This window comes from Sapajus apella, unplaced genomic scaffold, assembly GCF_009761245.1.
Source record: "Sapajus apella isolate SASKATOON/1434 unplaced genomic scaffold, GSC_monkey_1.0 scaffold4, whole genome shotgun sequence".
Classification (NCBI taxonomy): Eukaryota; Metazoa; Chordata; class Mammalia; order Primates; family Cebidae; genus Sapajus; species Sapajus apella.
Window position 1 is genome coordinate 18139213 of NW_022436944.1, and position 26445 is coordinate 18165657.

At 37.1% G+C, this 26445-nt stretch overlaps 1 protein-coding gene and 1 pseudogene across 2 annotated transcripts in view; one reads left to right on the forward strand and one right to left on the reverse strand.

Annotated features, from left to right (window-relative positions):
* RNF13 (ring finger protein 13) overlaps window positions 1-26445 on the reverse strand; it is a 161367-nt gene that overhangs the window by 18043 nt on the left and 116879 nt on the right. The window lies entirely within an intron of this gene.
* On the forward strand, window positions 5683-7792 carry LOC116540108 (annotated as a pseudogene).

A 26445-nucleotide genomic window follows, 5' to 3' on the forward strand; every position in this document is an offset into this window, starting at 1 on the left:
AATGACTGGGAATTTCCTGAAACTAGTTTCAGACACCCCACCACAGATCCAGAAAGTTCAGAGAACACCAAGCAGGATAAATCCCAAAAAAAGCAAGAAGAAAAAATAAAGGAAGAGGAGCAAAAAGTAAAAAAGAATGAAGAAAAATAAAGAGAATCTGAGGGACTTACAGCATCAAATAGAAGAAAATGTGCATTATGGGAACCTCAGAAGGAGAATAAAGAAAGGCGTAGAGGACCTATTTGAAGAAATAATGGTCGTAAATTTCCCAAATCTGAGAGAAATGGATATACAAATTCAAGAATCTCGGATAATTCCAACCAGAATAAATCTAAAGGGATCTACATTGAGACATATCATCATATTATAATTAAACTGTCTAGTGACAGAGATCTGGAAAACAGCAAAAAAAAAAAAAAAAAAAAAAAGCGACTTAAGTACATACAAAGGAGCTCATATTAGATTCTAAGCAGACTTATCAGCAGAAACCCTGCAGGCTAGGAAGTGGGATGATGTATTCAAAGTACAGAAAGAAAAGCAGTGCCAATCAAGAATGCTATGTTTAGCAAAAGTGCCCTTTCAAAAAAAAAAAAAAAAAAATTAACTTTCCCAGATAAAATTTGAGGGAGTTTATCACCACTACTAGAAATATTCTATAGGAAATTCCGAAAGAGCACCTACAAGTTGAAGTGAAAAGATGATAAACAGGAACAAAAAAACCATATATTAATAAAAACATAAGTCCCAGGTAAAAGTAAATAAATACACAAATATAGAACTTGTATGACTGTAATGTAGGTGAGTAAATCACTTATAAATCTGGTATAGAATTTTTTTTTTTTTTTTTCTAGACAGGATCTGGCTCTGTCACCAGGCTGGAATGTAGTGGCATGATCTTGACTCTGCAAATTTTGCCTCCCAGGATCAAGCCTTCCTCTTGCCTCAGTCTCCTAAGAAGCTGGGACCACAGGCACTTGCCACCATGCCTGGCTAATTTTTGTGTTTTCTGTAGAGCTGAGTTTCACCATGTTGCTCAGGCTGGTCTTAAACTACTGAACTCAAGTGATCCACCCACCTTGGCCTCCCAAAAGGATGCAATTACAGGCATGAGCCACCACCTCTGGCCCAGAATTTTTTTAAAAGCATAAAAAGTAATTATCAATCTATATTAAATGATAAGCAATGTAAAAACAGGCAATTTGAGTGATCTATAATATAAAATGGGATGCAGAGAGACATATAAAGGAGCGTGCTTTTTGTATGTGATGTTAATTTGTCAGTTTGAAATATTTAAATATTTAAAATTTATCAGTTTAAAATAGATCATTAGAACTTTTCAGATGTTTTATGTAATTGCAAGGGTAACTGAGGAAAATATCTGTAGAATACAAGAATACATACAAAGGGAAATAATAGAATCAAAACATCACTAGAAAAAAATCAACAAAAAACAAACACAGCGAGAGTTAAGACAAAGCTAGAAGACAGAAAAAACAATGAACACAATTAATACTAAGTCCTTTCCTATCAGTAATTACTTTAAACTTAAAAGGATTAAACACACCAAAGTAATACTAAATCCTTTTCTATCAGTAATTACTTTAAATATAAAAAGATGAAACATACCAAGACATAGATTGATTGAATGGCTAAAAAATTTGAGATCCAACTATAAGCTGCCTACAAGAAACTCACTTTAGATCTAAAAACACATGGGCTGAAAGTGAAAAGGTGGAAAAAGGTATACCATGCAAATGAGAAACTGGAGAGCAGGACTGGCCATAAATATATCAGACAGAATAGACTTCAAGGGAAAAAAAAAAAACTATCATAAGAGAAAAAGGGAGACATTATATAATGACAAAATGGTAAATTCACCAAAAAGATATAACAATAAATACATATACATCTAACATCAAAGCAGTCAGATATGTGAAGCAAGATTGACAGAACTGAAGGAAGATGGCCAGGCACGGTGGCTCATGCCTGTAATCCCAGCGCTTTGGGAGGCCAAGATGGGTGGATCACCTGAGCTCAGGAGGTCAAGACCAGCCTGGCCAACATGGTAAAACCCGATCTCTACTAAAAATACAATTACCCAGGCATAGAGGCAGGTGCCTATAAGCCCAGCTACTCAGGTGGCTGAGGCAGGAGAATCACTTGAACCCAGGGGGAGGAGGATGCAGTGAGCCAAGATCGCACCACTTCACTCCAGCTTGGGCAAAAGATTGAAACCCCATCTAAAAAAAATTTTTTTAAAAGAACTGAAGGAATAAATGAGCAGCAACACAATACTAACAGGCAACGTCAATACCCCACTTTCAGTAAGAATTGAACAACCAGACAGAAGATCAAACAGAAGACACAGATGACTTGAATGACTCTTTAGACCAATTGGAACTAACAAGCATATACAGAATACTCCATCCAACAACAGGGAATACACATTCTTCTCAAGTGCACATGTAATATTCTCCAATGGAAACTACGTGTTAGGTTACAAAACAAGCCTTAAATATAGGAAGATTGAAGTCATACAAATAAATTCTCCAACCTCAGCACAGTGAAACTATAAATCAATAGCAGAAGAACAGGCAAATCCACAAATGTGTGGAAATTAAACAATGCAGTGCAAAACAACCAATGAGTCAAAGAAGAAATCACAAGGGAATTTACAAAATATCTGGAGATAAAATGAAAACATAGCATACCAAAACTGATGGAATGCAACAAAGCAGTATTAACAGGAAGAAAGACCTCAAATCAACAACTTAACCTTACACTTAAAGGAATAAAGAAGATAAACAAAATCCACATCTAGGAGAAGGAAGAAAATAATAAAGATCAGAGCAGTGATAAATAAAACAAATAGGAGAAAAGATAGAAAAAATACAATAAAACCAATAGTTGGTATTTTGAAAAGATGAACAAAATTAGCAAATCCTTAGTTGCCATAACTAAAATGGAGAGAAGACTGAAATAGCTAAAATCAGAAATAAAAGAGATGTTCAACTGATGTCACAGAAATAATAAAAAGAATTTTGAGACTTCTATTAAATTACAATCGAAACAGATAATCTAAAAGAAATGGACAAATTCCTAGAAACATATAGCCTACCAATATTAAATCATGAAGAAATAAGAAATATATGTGAATATATTTTTATTACTAGAATATATATGTGAACATATACCTATAACTAGTAAAGAATTGAAACAGTAATAATAATAATAAAGCCCTCCCAGAATGACAAAAAAGGCCAGAACCAGATAAATTCACTGGAAAAGTCCTTCAAACATTTAAATAAGAACTAACACTAATCCTTCTCAAAGTCTTTCAAAGAACTGAAACACTTCCAAACTCATTCTGTGAGGTCAGAATTACCTTAATACCAAAATAAGACAAAGATATAAGAAAATAAAACTGCAGCCAAATATCCCTTAAGTATACTGATGTGAAAATCCTCAACAAAATGCTAGTAAACTGAATACAACAGTACATTAAAACGATTATACACCATGACCAGTGGGACTTATTCATGGAATGAAAGGATGGTTCAACATATGAAAATAAATCTATTTAATACACCACATTAACAAGATGAAGGACAAAACTACATGCATTTCAATTGATGCAGACAAAATTCAACAATCTCATGATACAAACAATAAACTAGGAACAGAAAAAAAGTACCTCAGCATAATAAAAGTCATATATGAGAAGGCTACATTTAACATGATAGTCAACAAATGAAGACTGAAACTTTCCCTCTAAGATCAGGAATAAGGCAAGGATGCCCACACCACTACTATTCAACACAGTACTAGGAGGTCTATCCAGAGCAATTAGACAACAAAATGAAATAGAAAACATATACATTGGAAAATTAGTAAAATTAGTTCCCTTCACAGATGACATGTTTTATAAAAACTGTTAAAATTAGTAAATTCAGCAAAGTCACAGGATGTAAAATCAAAATTCAGAAATTGCATTTCTATACACTAACAATCAATTTACAAAGGAAATTATCCCCCAACCAAAGGAGCTTGAAAAAAAAGGAAATTAAGAAAACAATTCCATTTACTATAGCAACAAAAACGATAAAATAGGAATGAGTTCAACTAAGAAGGTAAAAGATTTCTATACTACAAACTAAAAAACACTCTTACAAGAAATCAGAGAAGACAGAAATAAATGGAAAGATATTCCAAGCTCATGGATTGCAAGACTTAACACTGTCAAACTGGCCATGCTACTCACAGTGATCTACAGATTCAATGTACTCCTTATCAAAATACCAATTACATTTTTTTGCAGAAACAGAAAATAGCATCCTAAAATTCTCAAGGGACTATGAATAGCCAAAACAATCTTGAAAAAGAACAGAGTTGGAAGACTCATTTCCAACTCTGAGTCAAAACATTCTACACAGCAACAATTAAGATGGTATGGTATAAAGATAAATATATACACCAATGGAATAGAATTGAGAGTCTAGGAATAAACCCTTATATATATGGCCAAATGATTTTTGACAAGGATGCCAAGACTACAGTGAATAAAAGACATTATCCTTAACAAACGGTGCTGGGAAAACTGGGATATCCACATGCAAAAATAAATAAATAAAAATTAAGCTGGACCTTAACTTATACCATACATAAAATTAACTCAAAAGGGATTAAAGACATAAACATAAGGCCTAAAACTATTAAACTCCAAGAAAAAAATACAGAGGAAAAAGTTCACGATACTGGATTTGAGAATTATTTCTCAGAAGTGACACCATAAGCACAAGGAACAAAAGAAAAAAATAGGCAAATGGAACTATGGGAAACTTTTGTGCATAAACAGACATGATCAAATTATAGACTGGGCAAAAATAACTGCAACTCATGTATCTGATTTGGGGTTAATATCCAGACTATATAAGGAACTTCTAAAACTCAACAGTAAATAAATAAATAATCTAATTTAAAAATGAGAAAATGACTTCAATAGAAAATTCTCCAAAGAAGATATACGAATAGCTAATAAATACTTGAAAAGATGCTCGTCATCACTAATCATCAGGGAAATGCAAATCAAAACAATGAGACATCAACTCACACTCACTAGAATGGTCACTATCAAAAGAGCAGAATATAAATGTTGAGCATGCGGTGAGCCCTTGTGTACTGCTGATGGGAATGTAAAATGGTGCAGGTAGTATGGAGAGCAGTAGAGATACTTCAAAAATTAAAAATACAGTTAGAATATGATTCAGCAATTCCACTTCTAGATATATATCCAAAAATAATTCAAAGCGGGATCTAAAAGATAAATTTTCACCCATGTTCACTGAAGGGGTAGAGTAAAATAGACAAGGGGTAGAGCGAAACAGACAAGGGGTAGAGTGAAAACAATCCAAATGTCTATTGACAACAGATGGAAAAGGAAAATATGGTATATACATAAAATGGAATATTATGAAATCTTCAAAAAAAAAAAAAACAATATTCTGTCACATGCCTCAACATAGGTGAGCCGTGAGGGCACTATGCTAGGCAAAATATGCCAGCTGCAAAAGGACAAATGCTGTATGAGTCCACTCATATAAAGTATCTAAAGTAGTCAAATCACAGAAAAGAAAAAGCAGAAATGTGGTTAGCAAGGGCTGGAGGGATGAGGAGGAGGGAATTATTAGTGTTTAGTGAGTACAGAGTCTTAGTGTTATAAGATTAAAAAAATGCTAGAGATCAGTTGCACAATACTGTGAATATACCTAACACTATTGAACTGTACACTTAAAAATGGTTAAGACTATGAATTTATTGTTATGTGGTTTTTGGTACCACAATAAAAAATGCAAGCAAAAAAAGATGAAGAAAAAATAAAAACTTTCATAAACATAATTTGAGTTAATTTTTACCAACAGAACTGACTTGTGAGAAATGTTAAAAGAAGTTCTTTAGAGAGAAGAAAAATGACATGGGTCAGAATCTTAGATCTACATAAAGAAAGGAAGAGTCCTGGGGAAGAAATAAGTAAAATTAAAATGAAAACTTCTACTTTTCTTATTCTTACTTGATTTTACTTGTGAACAAACAAATGGCAGTTTGTTCAAAATAACAGCAATAATAAATTATGTATGCTATGTATGGTGTGTGTGTGTATGTATGTATGTATAAGTGAAATGAATGACAGCAATGATATTTAGGAATATTTTGCTATAAGGAACTTGTACTACCCATGAAGAAGTATAGTGTTATTTGAAGTCAAATTGGATTAGTTGTAAATATACAGTGCAAGCTCTAGGGCAACCACTAAAAAAGAAAACACACATACATAAATAACATTAATATGCTAAGAAAGGAAAGTGGAATCATATGAAATGCTTAATTAAAACCACAAATGGTGAAAAAGAGAGTAAAACAAAACAAAACAAAAAAACAGAAACAAGGGCAACAAATACAGAACAATGATAAATATAATAGCTATTAATCTAACTATATTCATAATCACTTTAGATGTCTATGTCCTAAATATACTAATTAAAAGATTGTCAGAATGGATCAGATAAAAAAAATAAGACCAGCTATATTTTGTCAAAAAGAAACCACTTTAAATATTAAGACACATACCCTGTTGTGATTCCGTCCTGTGCAGCTGTTCTCTGGGGCTGTAATCATTTATCTCTGTTTGCCTCCTCTACCACCTAAAGTGCATGCTACCACCCCATGGAAGATTCGGTGGACATGGACATGAGCCCCCTGAGGCCCCAGAACTATCTTTTCAGTTAGTTCTGAAAGGCCAACAAAGATTATCACTTTAGGTCAATAATGATGAAAATGAGCACCAGTTATCTTTAAGAATGGTCAGTTCAGGGGCTGGTGCAAACGATGAATTGCACATTGTCGAAGCAGAGGCAACAAATTATGAAGGCAGTCCAATTAAAGTAACACTGGCAACTTTGAAAATGTTTGTACAGCCAACGGTTTCCCTTGGGTGCCTTGAAGTAACACCTCCAGTGATCCTACAGTTGAAGTGTGGTTCAGGGCCATTGCATATTAGTGGACAGCACTCAGTAGCTGTGGTGGAAGATGCAGAGTCAGAGGAGGAAGAAGCAAAGTCAGAAGATGAAGAGGAGGAGTATGCAACTCTAAGTATATACGGAAAGCAGTCTGCCCCTGGAGGTGGTAGCAAGATTCCACAGAAAAAAGTAAAACTTGCCACTGATGAAGATGATGATGAAGATGACAATGATGATTTTGATGATCAAAATCAAAGTCAAATCAGAATGGAAAAGACTCAAAACCATCAACACCAAGATAAAAAGGGCAAGAATCCTTCAAAAAGACAGGAAAAAACTCCTAAAATACCAAAAGGACCTAGTTCTGTAGAAGACATTAAAATGCAAGCAGTTCATCAATTATGTGAAGAATTGCTTCTGGATGACTGACCAGGAGGCTATTCAAGATCTCTGTCAGTGGAAGAAGTCTCTTTAGGAAAACAGTTTAAACAATTTGTTAAAAATTTTTCATCTTATTTCATTTCTGTAACAGTTGATATCTGACTGTCCTTTTTATAACGCAGAGTGAAAACTTTCTCTACTGTGTTTGATAAATGTCCAGGTTCCATTGCCAAGAATGTGTTGTCCAAAATGCCTGTTTTTAAAGTTGGAACTCTTTCCTTTGCTTGGTTTTCAGTATGTATGGAATGTTATGATAGGACATAGTAGTGGTGGTCAGACATGGAAATGGTGGCGAGGCAAAAATATACATGTGAAATAAAACTCAGTATTTTAATAGAGTTAAAAAAAATTAAGATACACAGATTAAAAGCAAAGATATTGACAAAAATACCATGTAACACCAATCCAAAAAATGTGGAAGCAAGCATATTTTCAGATAGAGCAGACATCTGGGCAAGAAAAATCACAGATAGAGAGAGACATTACATAATAATAAAGGGATCAATTCTCCAAAAAATAGTAACAATATGGCCAGGAGAGGTGGCTCATGCCTGTAATCCTAGCACTCTAGGAGGGCGAGGTGGGCGAATCACTTTAGGTCAGCAGTTCAGCCCAACATTCAAACCCTGTCTCTAATAAAAAAATACAAAAATTAGCTGGGCATGGTGGTGTGCACCTGTAGTCCCAGCTACTCTGGAGGCTGAGGCAGGAGAATTGCTTGAACCCAGGAGGCAGAGGCTGCAGTGAGCCGAGATCATGCCACTGTACTCCAGCCTGGGCGACAGAGCAAGAGCAAGACTCCATCTCAAAACAACGACAACAAAAAAACAAAACAAAAAACCCATACACATACACACACAATATTTAATGTGTACACACCTAATAACAGAGTACTAAAATATATAAGGCAAAAACTGATAGAACTGTAAGGAGAAACAGAGGAATCTGCTATTACAGTTGGAGACATCAACACCCCTCTATGTGAAATGGACAGATCCAGCAGGCAGAAAATGAATAAGGACACAGTTGAATTTTACAACAGCACCAGTCAACTGGATTTAATTGACATACAGAGTATATCATCCAACAAGAAGTAGAATATACATTCCTTTCAAGCTGACAGAACATTCATCCACTGAGAGACCACATTCTGGGGCATAAAGTATACTTTAACAAATTTTTTTCAAAAATAAAAATCATACAATATTACCATTCAGACCACAATGGAGTTAAACTAGAAATATATAAATACCGATAGCTGGAAAATTCCAAAACATGTGGAGATTTAAAAAAACACTTCTGAATAACAAGTAGGTAAAAAAAGAAATCTCAAGAGAAATTTTAAAATATTTTGAGCTAAGTGAAAATAAAAATACAACATATCAAAATTTGTAAAATGCAATGAGGTTACCAAAATAGCAGAATAGAGGCAATCTGAAAAAATGAGAAACAACTATACAGTGAAAACATTATCACCACCAATATTCTAGAACTCAAAACTGAAGTTGTGACAATCCTTGGTATCACAAAGAAGTGAAAAATTATGGGTAGAAGAGAGAATGGACTTCTTCATCCACGATGCTCCGCTCCTAATTGTTAGGCACTGTATAAAAAAGTCTCCCAAGACTCATGGTTCCTATCCTGGAGAAACTGAGACTGAGGTAGACAGCCAGCTTCTCCACCATCTAGGGTTAGTACTTTGGAGGAAAGCCATTCCTACCTCAGCCCACAGGAAGCATTGCTAGTGCCTTCTGAGAAAAAATCTGAGGACAGCTATGAACAATCATGGAAGCAGGGCTAGCGACTCCAGCAAAGGAAACTTGGGGCTACTCTTTATCTCTCAGCCAAAGGAGATGCCAAATTAGAGAGGAAGTAGATCAGCAGCAGTAGAAGGCACATTCCATGGGTCCTCTGGGCACAAACTCCTAGGTAATTCCCTTCCCTGCCAACCCCAGCCAGGGAATCCCCTTTTGAATATCCCCTAACCCAAGAAGGGGGGAAGTGCTCTAAACTTTTGTGAAAGCTAGGCAAACCTGGGCTTAGGGTGCCATCTAGTGCTGAAAAGAAGGCAGTGATCTAAGTCTAAGAGAATGCAACAAATCACATACACACCTGAAAGACCAAACCAAGGCAGACAGCAAAAACTAGAATAACAAATCAATGTGAAGACATATATGTACATTTGTAAGAAACAACATCAAACAGGGAACCATGACCTTCCTGAATGTACAAAGCAAGGAGCTAGTGACTGACCCTACCAACCTGAGACAAAGATGTGCAGGCTCTCTCTGATCAAGAATTCAAAATGGCAATTTTGAAGAACCTGGGGAACTCCAAGATAGCACAGTAAAAAACTTTAGAAGCTTAATAAGAAAAATTTAACAAAGAGATTTAAAAAATTAAAAAATAGAAATCCTGGAACTGTGAAATACATTGGCTGAACTGAAAATGCATGAGAGGGTTTTGACAGTAGAACTAATCAAGCAGAAGAAAGAATCAGTGAGCACAAAGACAATTTGAAAATACATAAAGAGAGGATACATAGGAGAATAAAAAGGAAGAACACATATAAGATCTAGAAAATGGCCTAAAAAGAGCAAATTTAAGAGTCACTGGCCTACAAGACAGAGTTAAGAAAGAACAAGGGGTAGAAAGCTTATTCAAAGAAATAATAACAGAAAACTTTCCAGATCTATAGAAAAAAATAAATATCCAGGCATAGGAAGGTCAAAGATTACCCAACAGATTAAACCCAAATAAGACTACCCCAAGGCACACATTCATCAAATTCTTAAAGGTCAAAAACAAAAAGGGAAGCCTAAAAGCAGGAAAAAAAGAAGAAGCATAACATATAAAGAGCTCTAAGTCATTTGGACATCCAGTGGAAACCATACAGACCTGAAGGGAGTGGGATAACATATTAAAAAGCTAAAGGAAAAATGAATAAATAAAACCCTGCCAACTGAGATTACTATACCCAGCAAAGCTATCCTTCGACCATAAATGAAAGATAATGACTTTTGAAGACAAACAAAAGCTAAAGGAATTTCATCTTATAAAAAAATGTCAAAGGTAGTTCTTCAATCTGAAACAAAAAGACATATGCAACAAAAAAAATCTGAAGTTATAAAAGTATTGGTAAAAGTAGATAGACAAATTTAGAAAATCTAATACTGTAACTGGTATCTCTAGTATGAGGACTAAACCTACCAAAATAAAGTATCAGATTAGAATAATATAATACTGTGACTGGTATCTCTAGTATGAAGCCTAAACCTACCAAAATAAAATAATAAACTGTTAAAAGTTAGGTAATATAAAAAGATGTAAATTGTGTCAACGAAAGGTCAAAACGAGTGTCAGGGGGATGAAATAACAAAGTAAAGTTTTTTGTTTTTTTCTTTGTGATCAACATTGAGTTCTCATATATTCAGAATAACTTATGTCTTTTGTAAGCCTCATAGTAACCACAAAGCAAAACACCTATAATAGGTAACACTAAAAATAAAAAGCAAGGAATTAAAATATACTACCAGAGAAAACTGTAAAATCACAAAGAAGAGAGGGGGAGGGGAGGGGAAAGGGAAAGGGGAGGAGAGACGAGAAGGAGTTACAAAACAACCAGAAAACAAACAACAAAATGACAGGATTAAGTTCTTACCTATCAATAATAACAATGTAAATGAACTAAATGTTCTAATTAAAAGACACAGAGTGATAAAATGAATAGAAAAACAGAACCCAAATGATATGGTGCCGATAAGAAACTCACTTCACCTACAAAGACACATAGATGGAAAATAAAGGGGTGGAAAAAGATTCCATGCAAATGGAAAACAAAAAAGAGCAAGAATAGCTATATTTATATCAGATAAACTATAAACACTATAAAAAGATACAAAAGACATCATTATATAATGATAACTGACATTTACAAAACATTTCATCCAACTCTGTGGAATATATATTCTTCTCATCAACACATGGAACATTCTCCAGGACAGATCACATTAGGAGAAAAAACAAATCTCAGCAAACTCAAAAATGTCAAAATTATATCAACTATCTTTTTTGACCACAGTAGAATAAAAATATGGTTTTATTTTATTCTTTTTTCAAGAATAAAAAAAAAAAAAAACAACTTTGGGCTAGGTGTGGTGGTTCACACCTGTAATCCCAACAATCTGGGAGGCTAAGGCAGGCAGATCACTTGAGTCCAGGAGTGCAAAACCAGCCTTGGGAAACATGGTGAAACTTCATCTCTATAAAAAAAAAATACAAAAAATTAGCTGGGCATGGTAGTGCATGCCTGTACTCCTAGCCACTTGGGAGGTGGAAGCTGCACTGAGCTGAGACTGCAACTGCACTCCAGCCTTGGGCTGTTAACAGAGTTAGACACTGTATTAAAAAAAAAAAAAGAAAGAAAGAAAGAAAAGGAACTTTGAAAACTATAAATATGTGAAAATTAAATAACATGCTCCTGAATAAAAAATGGGTCAATAAAGAAATTAAAAAGGAAATCTAAATTTTTTTTGAGCAAATGAAAATGGAAACAGCATGTCAAAGTCTATGGGACAAGCAAAAGCAATACAAAGTAAGAAGTTCATAGCAGTAAGTGCCTCCATCAATAAAAAAGAAAAATTTCATATAAACAACTGAACAATCCACCTCAAGGAACTAGAAAAATAACAATAAATAAAATCCAAAGTTAGTAAAAATAAATAATATGGATCAGAGCAGAAATAAAATTGAGACTGAAAAAATACAAAAGATAAATGAAAGAAAAAAATGTTTTTTGGAAAGATAAGCCCACATATCTTTAGCTAGACTAATAAAAAAAAGAGAAAACACGTAAAGTATAAATGAAAATAAGCATTACAACCAGTACCCTAGAAATATAATGATCATTACAGATTTTGTGAATAACTATATGCTGACAAATTAGATAACCTAGAAAAAATGGACAAATTCATAGACATGTAACATCTATCAAGACTGAGCCATAAAGAAATAGAAAGCATGAACAGACCAATAGCAAGTAATGAGACTGAAGATTAATAAAAAGGCTCCCATCAAAGAAAAGCCCAGGGCTGGATGGCTTCACTGCAGAAAACTACCAAACATTTAAGGAAAAAGTAACAACAACTTTACTCAAACTATTCTAAGAAACTGAAGAGGAGAGAATACTTCTAAAATTATTCTATGAGGCAGACATTACCCTGATACCAAAACCAGACAAGGACAAAAAATAAAAACAGAGAGTGAGAGAAAGCTAGAGACCAATATCACTGATGAACACAGACATAAAGATCCTCAACAAAATACCAGCACACGGAATTCAACACATGTTAAAAATACCATTCACCAAGATCAAGTGGGATTAGTCCTAGAGATGTAAGGATGTTTCTAAATACAAAAATTAATAAACATGATACATCACTTTAACAGAATCAAAGAAAAAAATATGATAGTTTCAGTATATGTTTAAAAAGAATTTGATAAAATTCAATATCACTTCATGATAAAAACTCTCAAAAAACTGAGTAGAGAAGGAACAGAACACAAAATAAAGTGCAGATATGACATACCCACAGCTATCATTCTGAATAGAAAAAAAACTGAAAGGCCTTTTCTCTAAGATCTGAAGACAATAATGCCCATTTTTACCACTTTTATTCAATATAGTACTGAAAGTCCTACCCAAAGCAATTAAGCAAGAAAAAGAAAGAAAGGGCTTCTGGCCAGGCGCAGTGGCTCATGCCTATAATCCCAGCACTTTGGGAGGTCGAGGTGGGCAGATCATCTGAGGTCAGAAGTTCGAAACCAGCCTGGCCAACATGGTGAAACCCTGTCTCTACTAAAAACAAAAAAATTACTCAGGCGTGGTGGCACACGCCTGTAATCCCAGCTATTCAGAAGGCTGAGGCAGGAGCATCAGGAGGCAGAGGTTGCAGTGAGCCAAGATCATGCCACTGCACGGCAGCCTGGGTGACAGAGTAAGACTTTGTCTCAAAAAAAGAAGAAAAGACTTCTTTCCTTTCCAGCCAAATTAACCTTGTTCACAGATGACTTGATTATATATTTTAAAAACCAAAGAAAACTAAGAGGTTGGGCATGGTAACTCACGCCTGTAATCCCAGCACTTTGGGAGGCCGAGGCAGCTGGATCACTTGAGGTCAGGAGTTCAAGACCAGCCTGATCAACATAGTGAAACCCCATCTCTACTAAAAATAGAAAAATCAGCTGGGTGTGGTGGTGGTGGGTGCCTGTAATCTTGGGAGACTGAGGCAGAAGAATTGCTTGAACCTGGGAGGCAGAAGTTGCAGTGACCTGACATTGCACCACTGCACTCCAGCCTGGGTGACAAAGCTAGATTCTATCTCCAAAAAAAAAGAGAGAGAAACTGTTAGAAGTAATAGGAAATTCAGTAAAGTTGCAGGATACAAAATCAACATACAAAAATCAGTAGCATTTGTATATGCCAACGGCAAACAATCTGAAAAATAAGAAAGTAGTCTCATTTACAATAGCTACTAATATGGTTTGGATATTTGTCTCCTCCAAATCTCATGTTGAAATGTGATCTCCATTGTTGGAGGTGGGGCCTGGTGGAAGGTGTCTGGGTCATGGGGGTAGATCCCTCATTAGTGGCTTGGTGCCATTCTTACAGTAGTGAGTTCTCACTCTACGAGTTCACATGAGATCTGGTTGTTTTAAAAAAGCCTAGAACTGGCCGGGCGCGGTGGCTCACACCTGTTATCCCAGCACTTTGGGAGGCTGAGGCGGGTGGATCACGAGGTCAAGAGATCGAGACCATCCTGGTCAACATGGTGAAACCCCATCTCTACTAAAACTACAAAAAATTAACTGGGCATGGTGGCACGTGCCTGTAATCCCAGCTACTCAGGAGGCTGAGGCAGGAGAATTGCCTGAACCCAGGAGGCGGAGGTTGCGGTGAGCCGAGATCGTGCCATTGCACTCCAGCCTGGGTAACAAGAGCGAAACTCTGTCTCAAAAAAAAAAAAAAAGAGCCTAGAACTTTCTCCTCTCTCTCTGGGCTCTTCGAGCCCTGAAATATGGGCTCTCCATGTCACATGCCTGCTCTGCCTTTCACCTTCCATCATGATTAGAAGATTCTTGGGGTCGTCACTAGAAGCAGATGCTAGCACTGTACTTCCTATACAGCCCATAGTACCATGAGCCAAATAAACCTCTTTTCTTTATAAATTGTCCAGCCTCAGGTACTTCTTCATGGCATTGTGAATGGACCAATACAGAAAATTGGTACCAAGAGTGGAGTGTTGCTATAAAGATACCTGAAAATGTGGTGGCAGCTTTGGAACTGGATAAGTAGCTCACGCCTGTAATCCCAGCACTTTGGGAGGCCGAGGCAGCTGGATCACTTGAGGTCAGGAGTTCAAGGCCAGCCTGGTCAACATAGTGAAACTCCATCTCTACTAAAAATACAAAAATCAGCTGGAACAGGCAGACGTTGGAGGAGTTTGGAGGTCTCGAAAGAAACAAGAAGATGAGGGAAAGTTTGGAACTTCTTAGAGACTGGTAAGTGGCTATTACCAAAATGCCAATAGAAATATTGACAGTGAAGGCCAAGCTGATACTGATAACATCTCAGATGGAAATATGGAAGTTATTGGAAACTGGAATAAAGGCCACCTTTGTTATGCCCTAGCAAAGAACTTGGATGCATCTGTCAATGTCCTAGGGATCTGTGGAAGTTTTAGCTTACGAGTGATGACTTAGGGTTTCTGGCAGAAGTCTCTAAGCAGCAATGTGCTCAAGAAGTAATATGGCTGTTTCTAATAGCCTATGATCAAATATGGGAGCAAAGAAATTACCTAAAGTTGAAACTTTTATTTAAAAGGGAAGCAGAGTGTAAAAATTTGGAAAATTTGCAATCTATCCATGTGATAGAGAAGGAAAGAGTATTTTCAGTAGAGGAATACAAGTGGGCTGTGAACTAAACACTTGCTAGATAGATTTGCAATACTAAAAGGAAGCCAAGTGCTAATATCCAAGACAATTTTTTTTAAAAAAGCCTCAAAAGGCAGCCCCTCCCATCACAAGCCCAGAGGCCTAGGAGGAAAGAATGGTTTAGTGGGTCAGGCCTCCAGAGCCACTGCTCTGCACCACCTTAAGAGGCTGCTCCCTACATCCTGGCTGCTCTAGCTCCAGCCTCAGCTCTAAAGGGCCCTGGTACAGTTTGGGACACTGCTCTGGAGAGCACAGCTATAATCCTTGGTGGCTTTTATGTGGTGTTAAGGCTGTAGTTGTAAAGCCTTCAAGAGTGAAGACAGCTTGGCAGCTTCCAACCTAGATTTCAGAGGATGTATTACAAAGCCTGGGTCCCAGGTAGAAGTCTGCCATAGGACATAGCCCCCACACAGAAGCTCTGCTAGTGCTAGGAGAAATGTAGGGTTGGATTCCCAACACAGACTCCCTACAAAGGCACTGCTAGGTGAAGCTATGGGAACAAAGCCACCACCCTCCAGACTCAAGTAGGGTAGAGCCACCAGCAGCTTGCACCCTCAGCATTGAAAACGCACAGGCACCAGACTCCAACCTGTGAGAGCCACAGGGATGGAGCTTCTCAAGGCCTTGGAAGCCCACCCCTTGCACCAATGTTCCTTGGATGCAGGATACAGACTCAAGGATTATGTTGGAGCTTTAAGGTCTAATTTCTGCCCTGTTGGATTTCAGACTTGGGTGGGGCCTACTGCCCCTTTCTTTTGGCCAATTCCTCTTTTTCAGAATGGGAATGTTTATCTAATATCTGCAACACCATTATATCTTGGAAGTTAAGAATTTGTTTTTCATTTTACAGGCTAATAGGTGGAAGGAAATGTGCCTTGAGTCTCAGATGAGACTTTAGACTTTGGATTTTTGAGTTGATGCTGGAATGAGTTAAGACTTTGGATACTACTGGGAAGAGATGATTGTACAATGCAAGAAGAACATGAGATGTGGTGGGAAAAAGGGGACCTTTCGTACACTGCTGGTGGGAATATAAATTAGTATGGCCACTATGGAAAACAGTATTGAGGCTCCTCAAAAAACTAAAAATGAAACTACCATATGATCCAGCAATCCTACTGCTGTATAAATGTCCAATAGAAAGGAAAATCAGTATATCAAAGAGATATCTGCACTCCCACGTTTACTGCAGCACTATTCACAATAGCCAGGATATGGAATCAACCTAAGTGTCTATCAATGGATGATTGGATAAACAAAATGTGGTACATATACACACAATAGAATACTGTTCAGCCATAAAAAAATGAAACACTGTTATTTGCAGTAATGTGGATGGAACTACAGAACATGATGCTAAACGACATAAGCCAAGCCCAGAAAGACAAATATCCCATGTTCTCACTCATATGTGGGAACTAAGAAAATTGATCTCATGGAGATAGAGAGCAAATTGGTGGTTACCAGATGCTGGGAAGGGTGGTAGAGGGCAGTTAAGAGAGGTTGGCTGCTGGGTACAAAAAGAGTTAGATAGAAGGAATAAGCTTTAGTTTTTGATAACATGGTAAGACAACTATAGTCAACAACAATGTTATATGTTTCAAATAGCTAGATGAGAAGCTTTCAATTATTCCCTACACATAAAAAAGTGATCATTGCTTGGGGTGATGAACATCCCAATTATCTTGATTTGATCATTACATATTGTATGCATGTATCGAAATATAACATGTACCCCCATAAATATGTACAACTATTATATATCAATAAAAACTTGTGAGATGCAATGAAAGCAGTACAGGGAAATTTAAAGCACTGAACACATATATTAGAAAATAAAGATCTAAAATCAATATTAATAATAAATCGAAGCTTTACCTTTAGGAAACTAGAAAAAGAGCAAACTAAATTCAAAGTAGGCGGAAAAAAAGAAATAAAAATTGAACAAATCAATGCAAGTAAAAGCAGAAAATCAGGCTGCGTGTGGCAGCTCATGCCTGTAATTCCAGCACTTTGGGAGGCGAAGTGGGAGGGTCACTTGAGGCCAGGCGTTCAAGACCAGACTTGGCAACACTGTGAGGCCATCTCTACAAAAAAATTAAAAAATTAGCCAGGCACAGTGGTGCACACCTGTAGTTCCAGCTACTTGGGAGGCTAAGGTGGAAAGGTTGCTTGAGCCTGGGAAGTTGAGGCTGCAGTTAGCCATGGTTGTACCACTGCATTCCAGCCTGGGTGACAGAGTGAGACCCTGTCTCAAAAAAAAAGAACACACACACAAAACACGAGAAAATCAATACACAAAATCAAAAAAACCAAAATATTGTTCTTTGAAAAGATCAATGAAATCAATACCTAGAGCTAGGTTAACCAAGAAAAAGAGACAAAAGATACAAATTACTAACATCAAAAATTTTAGAAAAGAGGCCATCACTATTAATCCTATGAATATGAAAACAATAATAAAGAAATACTAAACAATTCTATGCCTACAAATCTGGTAACAGATAAAATGTACTAATTACTCAGAAAGGCACAATCTGTCAAAAGCCACATAAAAAGAAATACACAATCTGAATAGGCCTAAGTCTATTAAAGAACCTGAACCAATAATTAATAACTTTCTAAAACATATCCAGATGGGTTCACTGGTGTATTCCACCAAACACTCAAGAAAGTTATTATCCAAATCTCAAAACTAGACAAAGCCATCACAAGAAAGGAAAACTACTGACTAGTAACTATCATGAACACAGATAATAAATCCTAAACAAAATACTAGAAAACTGAATATCTGTATATTAAAAAATTACACACCATGACCAAGTGGGATTCCCAACTTGATTTATAAATTCAGTGCAATCCTAATAAAAATCTCAGCAATTTATATTTTTGGATACCAACAAACTAGTTCACAAGTATATATGGAAAGGCAAAAGATCAAAACAGCCAATACCATACTGAAATAATGAAGTCAATGAACTAACACTACCCAATGTTAAGAATTACTATAAAATAGTTATCAGCCAGGCGTGATGGCTCACGCCTATAATCCCAGCACTTTGGGAGACTGAGGTAGCCAGATCACTTGAGGTCAGGAGTTCAAGACCAGCTTGGCCAACATGGTAAAACCCCAGCTCTACTAAAAATACAAAAAAAAAAAAAAAAAAAAAAAAAAATTAGCTAGGCATGGTGGTGCATGCCTGTAATCCCAGCTACTCGGGAGGCTGAGGCAGGAGAACTGCTTGAACCTGGGAGGTGGAGGTTGCAATGAGCCGAAATAGCATCACTGCACTCCAGCCTGGGAGACAGCAAGACTCCATCACAAAACAAAACCAAAAAAAAGTACAGTAATCAAGGTGGTGTGGTACTAGTAAACAAATAAACAGATAGATAAATGGGACAGAATAGAGATCCCAGAAAAAGACTCACACAAATATAGTCAACTGCTCTCTGACAACAGAGCAAAGGTGATTCAAGGGAGAAAGAAAAGTCATTTCAACAAATAATGCTGGAACAAGTAGATATTCACATGCCATAAAAATGAACCTATATAGCAGGGGACTTCATCAACTTGATAAATGGCATTTTATATTAAAAACAACAACAACAACTCACAGCTAAAATACTCACTGGTTAAAGACTGCAAATTTTTGCCTTAAAATCGGAAACAAAGTAGAATGGCCACTGTCACCACTGTTATTCAATATTGCACTGTAAGCTCTGTAAGCAGTTACACAAGAAAATGAATTAAAAGAAATCCATGTTGGAAAGAAAGAAGTAAAACTACACCTATTCACAGATGACACGATCTGTGATATGGTTTGGCTGTGTCTCCACCCAAAGTCTCATCTTGAATTATTATCCACATAATCCCCACGTGTCAGGGGCAGGACCAGATGGAGGTAATTGGATCATGGGGGCAGTTTCCCCCACGGTGTTCTCATGGAAGTGAGTCTCACAAGATCTGATGGTTTTATAAGCATCTGACATTTCTCCTGCTTGCACTCACTCTGGCCTGCTGCCCTATGAAGATATCTGCTTCTCCTTTGCCTTCCACCATGATTGTAAGTTTCCTGAGGCTTCTTCAGCAATGTGAAACTGTGAGTTAATTAAACCTTTCTTTTATAAATTACCCAGTCTCCAGTATTTCTTATAGTAGTGTGAGAACAGACTAATACAATCTGCCGTATAGGAAATCCCCAAGAATCCACAAAAAGCTGCCAGAGCTATGTACAATTTCATCAAACTTGTAGGTTACAAGGTCAATGCATAAAAATCAATTGTGTTTCTACACACCAGCAATGAAAAATCCATAAAGGAAATTTAGAAAGGAATTCTATTTATAATAGTATCTAAAGCAATAAAATACATAGAAATAAATCTAACTAAGGAGGTCAAAGACTTGTACACTGAAAACTACATGACACTGCTGAAGGAAATTAAAGAAGCCCTCAATAAATGGAAAAGCATTTCATATTCATGGATTGGAAGACTTAATATTGTTAAGATGTCAAGACTACCTGAAGCAATCTACAAATTCAGCACGATTCCTATCAAAATTCTAGTAACTTTTTTGCAGAAATACAAAGTACTATCTTTAAATTTTTCTCAAATTATTATGGAATTGCAAAGGACCCTGAATAACTAAAATACTGAAAAAGAACAACAAATTTGGAGGACTCAAAATCCTCAATTTCAAAACTTACCATAAAACTAGAGTAATCAAAATAGTGTAGGACTGGCATAAGGATAATCATATAGACCAAAGGAATGTACCTGAGAGTCCATAAATAAGACCATACATCTATGGCCAATTTATTTTTGATGAGAGTGCCAAGATATTCAATGAGAAAACAATCTCTTCAACAAATGGTGCTGGGATAACTGGATTTCCACATGCAAAAAATTAAACCGGGAGCCCTAGCTCATATATACTATATATAAAAATCAACTCTAAATTGATCAAAGTCTAAATATTGGCTATAACCATAAAACATTTTGAAGAAAACAGGGGTAAACCTTTATGACCTTGGATTTAGCAATGTATTCTTAGATATGACACTATAAGGTAAAATGGACTTCATCAAAATTTAAAACTTTTCATTTCTGCAAAAAAGTTCTTGGAATTTTTATCGGAATTGTGCTGAATTTGTAGACTGCTTTGGGTAGTCTTGACATCTTAGCAATATTAAGTCTTCCTATCCACGAATGTGGGATGCTTTTCCATTTGCTGAGGTCTTCTTCAACTTCCTTCATAAGCAAAAAAAAGTTTTTGCTTGTGCTTCATACCATAAGCAAAAAAAATAAAAAAGGTAAATTGGACTACATCAAAATTTAAAACTTCTGTATGTAAAATGACATTATCAAGAAAGTGACAAGACAATTGACAGAATGGGAAAAATATTTGCAAATCATGTAATATTTAGAATATATAAAGAACTCCTATACCTCAAGAACAAAATGATAACCCAATTGAAATGAGCAAAGTACTTGAACAGATAATTTGCCAAAGAAAATATACAAGTGGAAAATAAACACAGAAAAAGATGCTCAACATCATTAGCCAGTAGGGAAATGCAAATAAAACTACATTAAGGTACCACTTTATACCCATTAGGATAGCTATATTAAAACAAAACAACACAATATAACAAGTGTTGACAAAGATGTGGAGAAATATGAACCCCTGAGCATTGCTGGTGGGAATGTAAAATGATACAATAACTGCAGAAGAGAGTATCCAGGTTCCTCATAAAGTTAAACAATATCACTCCTGGTATATACCCAACAGAACTGAATCCATGGACTCAAATAGATACTTTTGTATCAATGTTCATTGCAGCATTATCTATAATAGCCAAAAGGTGTAACCAACTTGTATCCATTAAGAGATGAATAAACAAAATGTGGTAAAAATACACAACAGACTATTATTCAGCCAGAAAAAGTAAAGACATTCTGATATATGCTACAATACAGAAAATCCTTGAAAACATTATGGGAAGTGAAATAAGTCAGAAACAGGACAAATATCAGGTAATTCCACTTATATGAGTACCTAGAATAGTCAAATTCAGAGACAGAAAGAATGGTGGTTGCCAGTGGCTGGGGAAAGTGGAAATAGGAAGTTACTGTTTAACAGGTACAGAGTTTCAGTCTAGGAAGATAAAGAGTTCTAGAGACGGATAGTGGTGATGGTTACATAACAATATGAAGGTACTTAATATTATTCAATTGTACAAATGATTAAAATAGTAAATTTTATGTTGTGTGTATTCTGCTACAAGAAAAAATACAATCGCTTGTGTATATATTTAGAGGCATGGTGGCCTTGACAAGTCAATTTTTACCTTTAAGAGGAAAGGCAAAGTGTTATACGTAAACACTGATGAAAAAGAAAAAAACAAAAACAAAAACAAAAACAAAGCGTGAAGACTAGCTCTATCAGGTCTTACCATAAACCTACTGTAATTGAAACAGCGTGATACTGATACATGGTTAAACAATAAAACCAAGAGAAATCCACCAACAAACTCACACATATGTGGACCTTAACTTACATCAGAGGTGACACTGCAGAACAGCGCATTTTTAATAATTAGCAATTAGAACAACTGGATACCCTTATGTAAAATATTAAATTAGAAAAAAAAAACTTAAATTGGACTCCAGTTTTACACAATCAATTCATGTGGATTAAACACAAAAGGCAAAAATATAAAGCTTTCAGAAGATAATACAAAAATAACATCTGTATGACTTTGGGGTAGAAAAAGTTCTCTAAAAACATAGAACACTACCATGAAAATCAAGAATTTTAGTCTATAAACTAGAAAGTCAGTTAAAACACATAAAATTAATGAAGAACTAAATTGCCATACACTACACCTCCAGAGGGGCTTGTAGGAACACATAAGTAATTCCTCCCACATATGAAGCACACACATCGGCATGTTATCTTGAAAGGTACTTCATGAAAGTGAAAACTCGAACTGGCAAATAATGTGAACAGATATTTAACCTCATTGCAAGAAGAGAAATAAAAATTAAAACAATGATGAGTTATAAACCCACCAGAATGACTAAAATTTAAAAGTCCATCAGTACAAAATATTGATAAATATATGAAACAAAAGGAACTCCTATAGACTGTTGGTGAGAGTATAAATTGGTACCATCAATCACTCTGGAAATGATTTTGCATTTTCCAATAAAATTGAAAATAGACATATACTTTGATCAAATTAATCTACTTCTAGGTATATATGCTAAAGAAATTCATGTGCATATGTACCAGGATATATGTACAAGAATATTCTCAAAACTATGGTCTATAATGGCCCTAAACTGAAAAAAAAAAGAATGTCTATTAATAGTAAAATGGATGTCTTCATACAATGGAACGAAAGTAAATGAACCATATCTATATGCAACACAGTGTACTAATTTCATAAAAAATTAGAGGTAAGAAAAAATACTGTTCAAAAATACAGCCTTACTATATTGAATACAATTTTTTGAATTGTATTAAAAAAAATACAATTCAAAAATTAAGCCAGTTCTTTAGGTATGCATTCATATGTGGTACAATTTGAGAAAGGCAGTGAAATTATCATAAGCCAGGATAGTGATTAGCCCCAGAGGGCAAGAAAGGATTATCTAGAAGGGAACATAATAGCTCCTGGGGTGGTAGTAATGTTCTATTTCTTGAACTGGATGATTCTACAAATATGTATACTACATACTCTCCTATATAAATGTTACACTTTACATTTTGGAAAAAGTGATGATAAACACGACTCCATATACCACTCCATAGAGAAAAACAGTTATGCTGACAGGTTCATAATGGGTTCAGGCTGCCATATTATATTTCCCTAGTCCATTCCTCCTCTTACTCTCCTGGAATAATAATATTTTATAATTTCTGTTCTTAAAACCTCCAATACCTCCTCCTCTGTCCTCGCCCTCAGTTGGCGATTTCCTACCTGAGAGAAATGAAAGCAAAGAAGATTTCTACAGACTCACCACTACAAATACCCACCTACTGTTATTTTTCACCCACATATTCTACTTTCCCTTAGCTCAAGTCTCTATGATACTACCTAAGGCCAGTCCACCTATTTGAACAAAAGATCCAATCTCCTCTTGCCTTCTCAAGAACATTACAGCAACTCTCCCATCTGTTACCTACATCATCAGTTTCCTTCAGCAAACAAACATGCTGTTACTTCTTGACTCAGATTTCCCCAGCAGCTATGACCCCATTTCTTTGGTCACCTTTTTAGTTGAACTTCTTACAAAAATTATTTCCAATTCCTCTCTTTCCATTCTCTCTTAAATCTACCACAATCAGATTTTTGGCCTGACCACTCTGTCAACTGCTCATCAAGATCATCAATAGTCTCTAATGGTCAATTCTCAGCTCTTATCTTGTGTTTCAGGAGCACTGACACAGGTTATTATCCCTTGCTCCCTGACAGATTTGAATCACTGGGTTTCTGATAAATCATGCTGTCCTAATTTTCTTCCTGTGTAATTGGTCAAACCTTCTCAGTCTCCACTGCTGCCACTTCTGATTCCTCCTCTGCTTAATGGTGGAATGCCCCACAGTGTCTTTGGTATTCTTCTCTCTATACTCATTTTCTTGGTAATCTCATCCAGTCTAATGACATAAACACAACTTCGTGCCAGTATTTCCAGTTCTGACCCCTCTCTTAAATTCCAGACTCATTTCTAACGTCTAATCGGCATCTGAAATTCCATATGTTCCACACCAATCTTCCAATTTCCCCCCTAAAATCTTCTCTCTCATACATTAACCATCCTTATTTCTATTTAAGGACTTTCCTTAAGTAGATGGATCATCCATTTTGTTGTTCAGAGCAAAAAATCTGCAGTCATCCCTGTCTCCTCTCCCAATATCTAGTCCATCAGTAAATTCAGTGTATTCCATCTCCAGACATAGCCAGTATTTGAAGATTTCTTCTCTTCCACTGATAACAGCCCAAGCCACACTTATATCAAACCTGAATTACTATGATAACTTTCCTATCTGTTCTCTGTTTATACCCTTTGCCCTCTAACAACCTATTCCTAATATGTCAGCAGAAGGATCCTTTTAACAGTTAATTGAGATAGCATCTCTCTCGACATGCATTCCCTTTAAATTCAGGACAATATCACCATTTTTTAAACACACACACACACACACACACACACACACACACACACACACACACATATATTTTGGAGATGGTGTCTCACTCTGTTGCCAGGCTGGAGTGCAGTGGCACGATTTCAGCTCACTGCAACCTCCGCCTCCCAGGTTCAAGCAACTCCCCTGCCTCATCTCCTGAGTAGCTGGGACTACAGGCATGTGCCACCACACCCAGCTATTGTTTTGCACTTTAGTAGAGATGAGGTTTCACCATGTTCGCCAGGATGGTCTCAATCTCCTGACCTCGTGATCCGCCCATCTCGGTCTCCCTAAGTGCTGGGATTGCAGGTGTGAGCCACCGTGCCCGGTCTTTTTAAACATATTTTTAAACATACAAAGTGAAGCCTAAAAGAGTAATTCCTAAAGCTAATCTTCAAACTAGTTCTGGTGTATGTGGAAATTTTAACTAATCCAAGATGGGCCCAGTGCCACATGCTGTAGTCTTAGCTACATGAGAAGCTGAAATGGGATGATCACTCGAGCCCAGGAGTTCAAGCCCAGCCTGAGCAACACAGTGAGACCCCATCTCTTAAAAATAAAAATAGAGAGATCCGATCCAAGATGGCCATTTAGGAACAGCTCAGGATTGCAGCTCCCAGTGAAAGCGCAGAGGGTGAGTGGACGCCGTGTTTTTATTGCCCACAGACTAGGAAATTCCCGGGCAGAGGAGCTCCACGGTCGCCAGCGCGGCTGTTTCGGCCAGCGCGGCTGTGCCGGCCAGCGCCACTGCTTTGCCCCGCGCGGCTGCTTTGTCGGCGCCCCGGAGCCGCGGTTCTCCGTACAAAATACACCGGTCCGGGGGCCCTTTAGGCTGGTGATTGGAGCCACGGGAAGTCGCCCATACGCTGGTTCAAAAAGGGAACTGAGCAGAGAACCAGGACAGTAGATTCCAGGGCAGAAAAAAAAAAAAAAAGCGCCACAAACCTCAGTGCTGCTGTTTAAGCCAGCGCAGTGAGTGGCCGCAGGGGAAAACAAACAGACCCCGGCGCCTCTTCAACAGGCGACTGGAACACCAACTTAAAAAAGGCTCTGAGGCAGGGAGCCAGGCGATCAGGCTCGGCTGGCCCCACCCCCACAAAAGAACAGCAACCAGAAACTCTGGATTGAGAGTTTCACAGCAAGCGCAGCTGAACCCAGGACGGTCCAGCTCTGTCGGGGAGGGGCGTCCGCCATTACCGAGGCAGCCCACCGTTGCTGAGGCAGCCCGCCGTTGCCAAGGCAACCCGCCACAGCAGAGACTCCGCCCCAACAGAGGCGGGCCACCATCGCCAAAGCAGTTCTAACTACACCCATATAATCAGGACTGCAGGAAAGTTCACTCGGCAGCGGGGCGCAGCCCACAGCAGCTCAGCAAAGCTGCCATAGGCCGACAGTGACTAGGCGGCCTCCTTGCTGGGCTGCGCAGGTCTGAAGGAAAAAAAAAAAAGAAGGCGGCAGCATAACGGAAACTCATAAATAAAGCCCTAAATCCCTGGGACAGAGCACCTGGGAACAAAAAGCAGTTTATGAGTTCAGCTGCAGCAGACCTAAAAGTACCTGCCCAGCAGCTCTGAATGAACAACAACAGAGCTCACAACTCACCATTTGAGCTCCTATAAAGAAAAGACCGTCTCCTCAAGCAGCTCCCTGACCCCTATATATCCAAAAAGACACCTCATAAAAGAGAGATCAGATTGACACTAGGCGGGTATCCTTCTGGGACAAAGATAGCAGAAGAAGAAAACTGGTAACAACCCTTGCTGTTCAACAGCTGCTGCAGGTGAACCCCAGGCAAGCAGG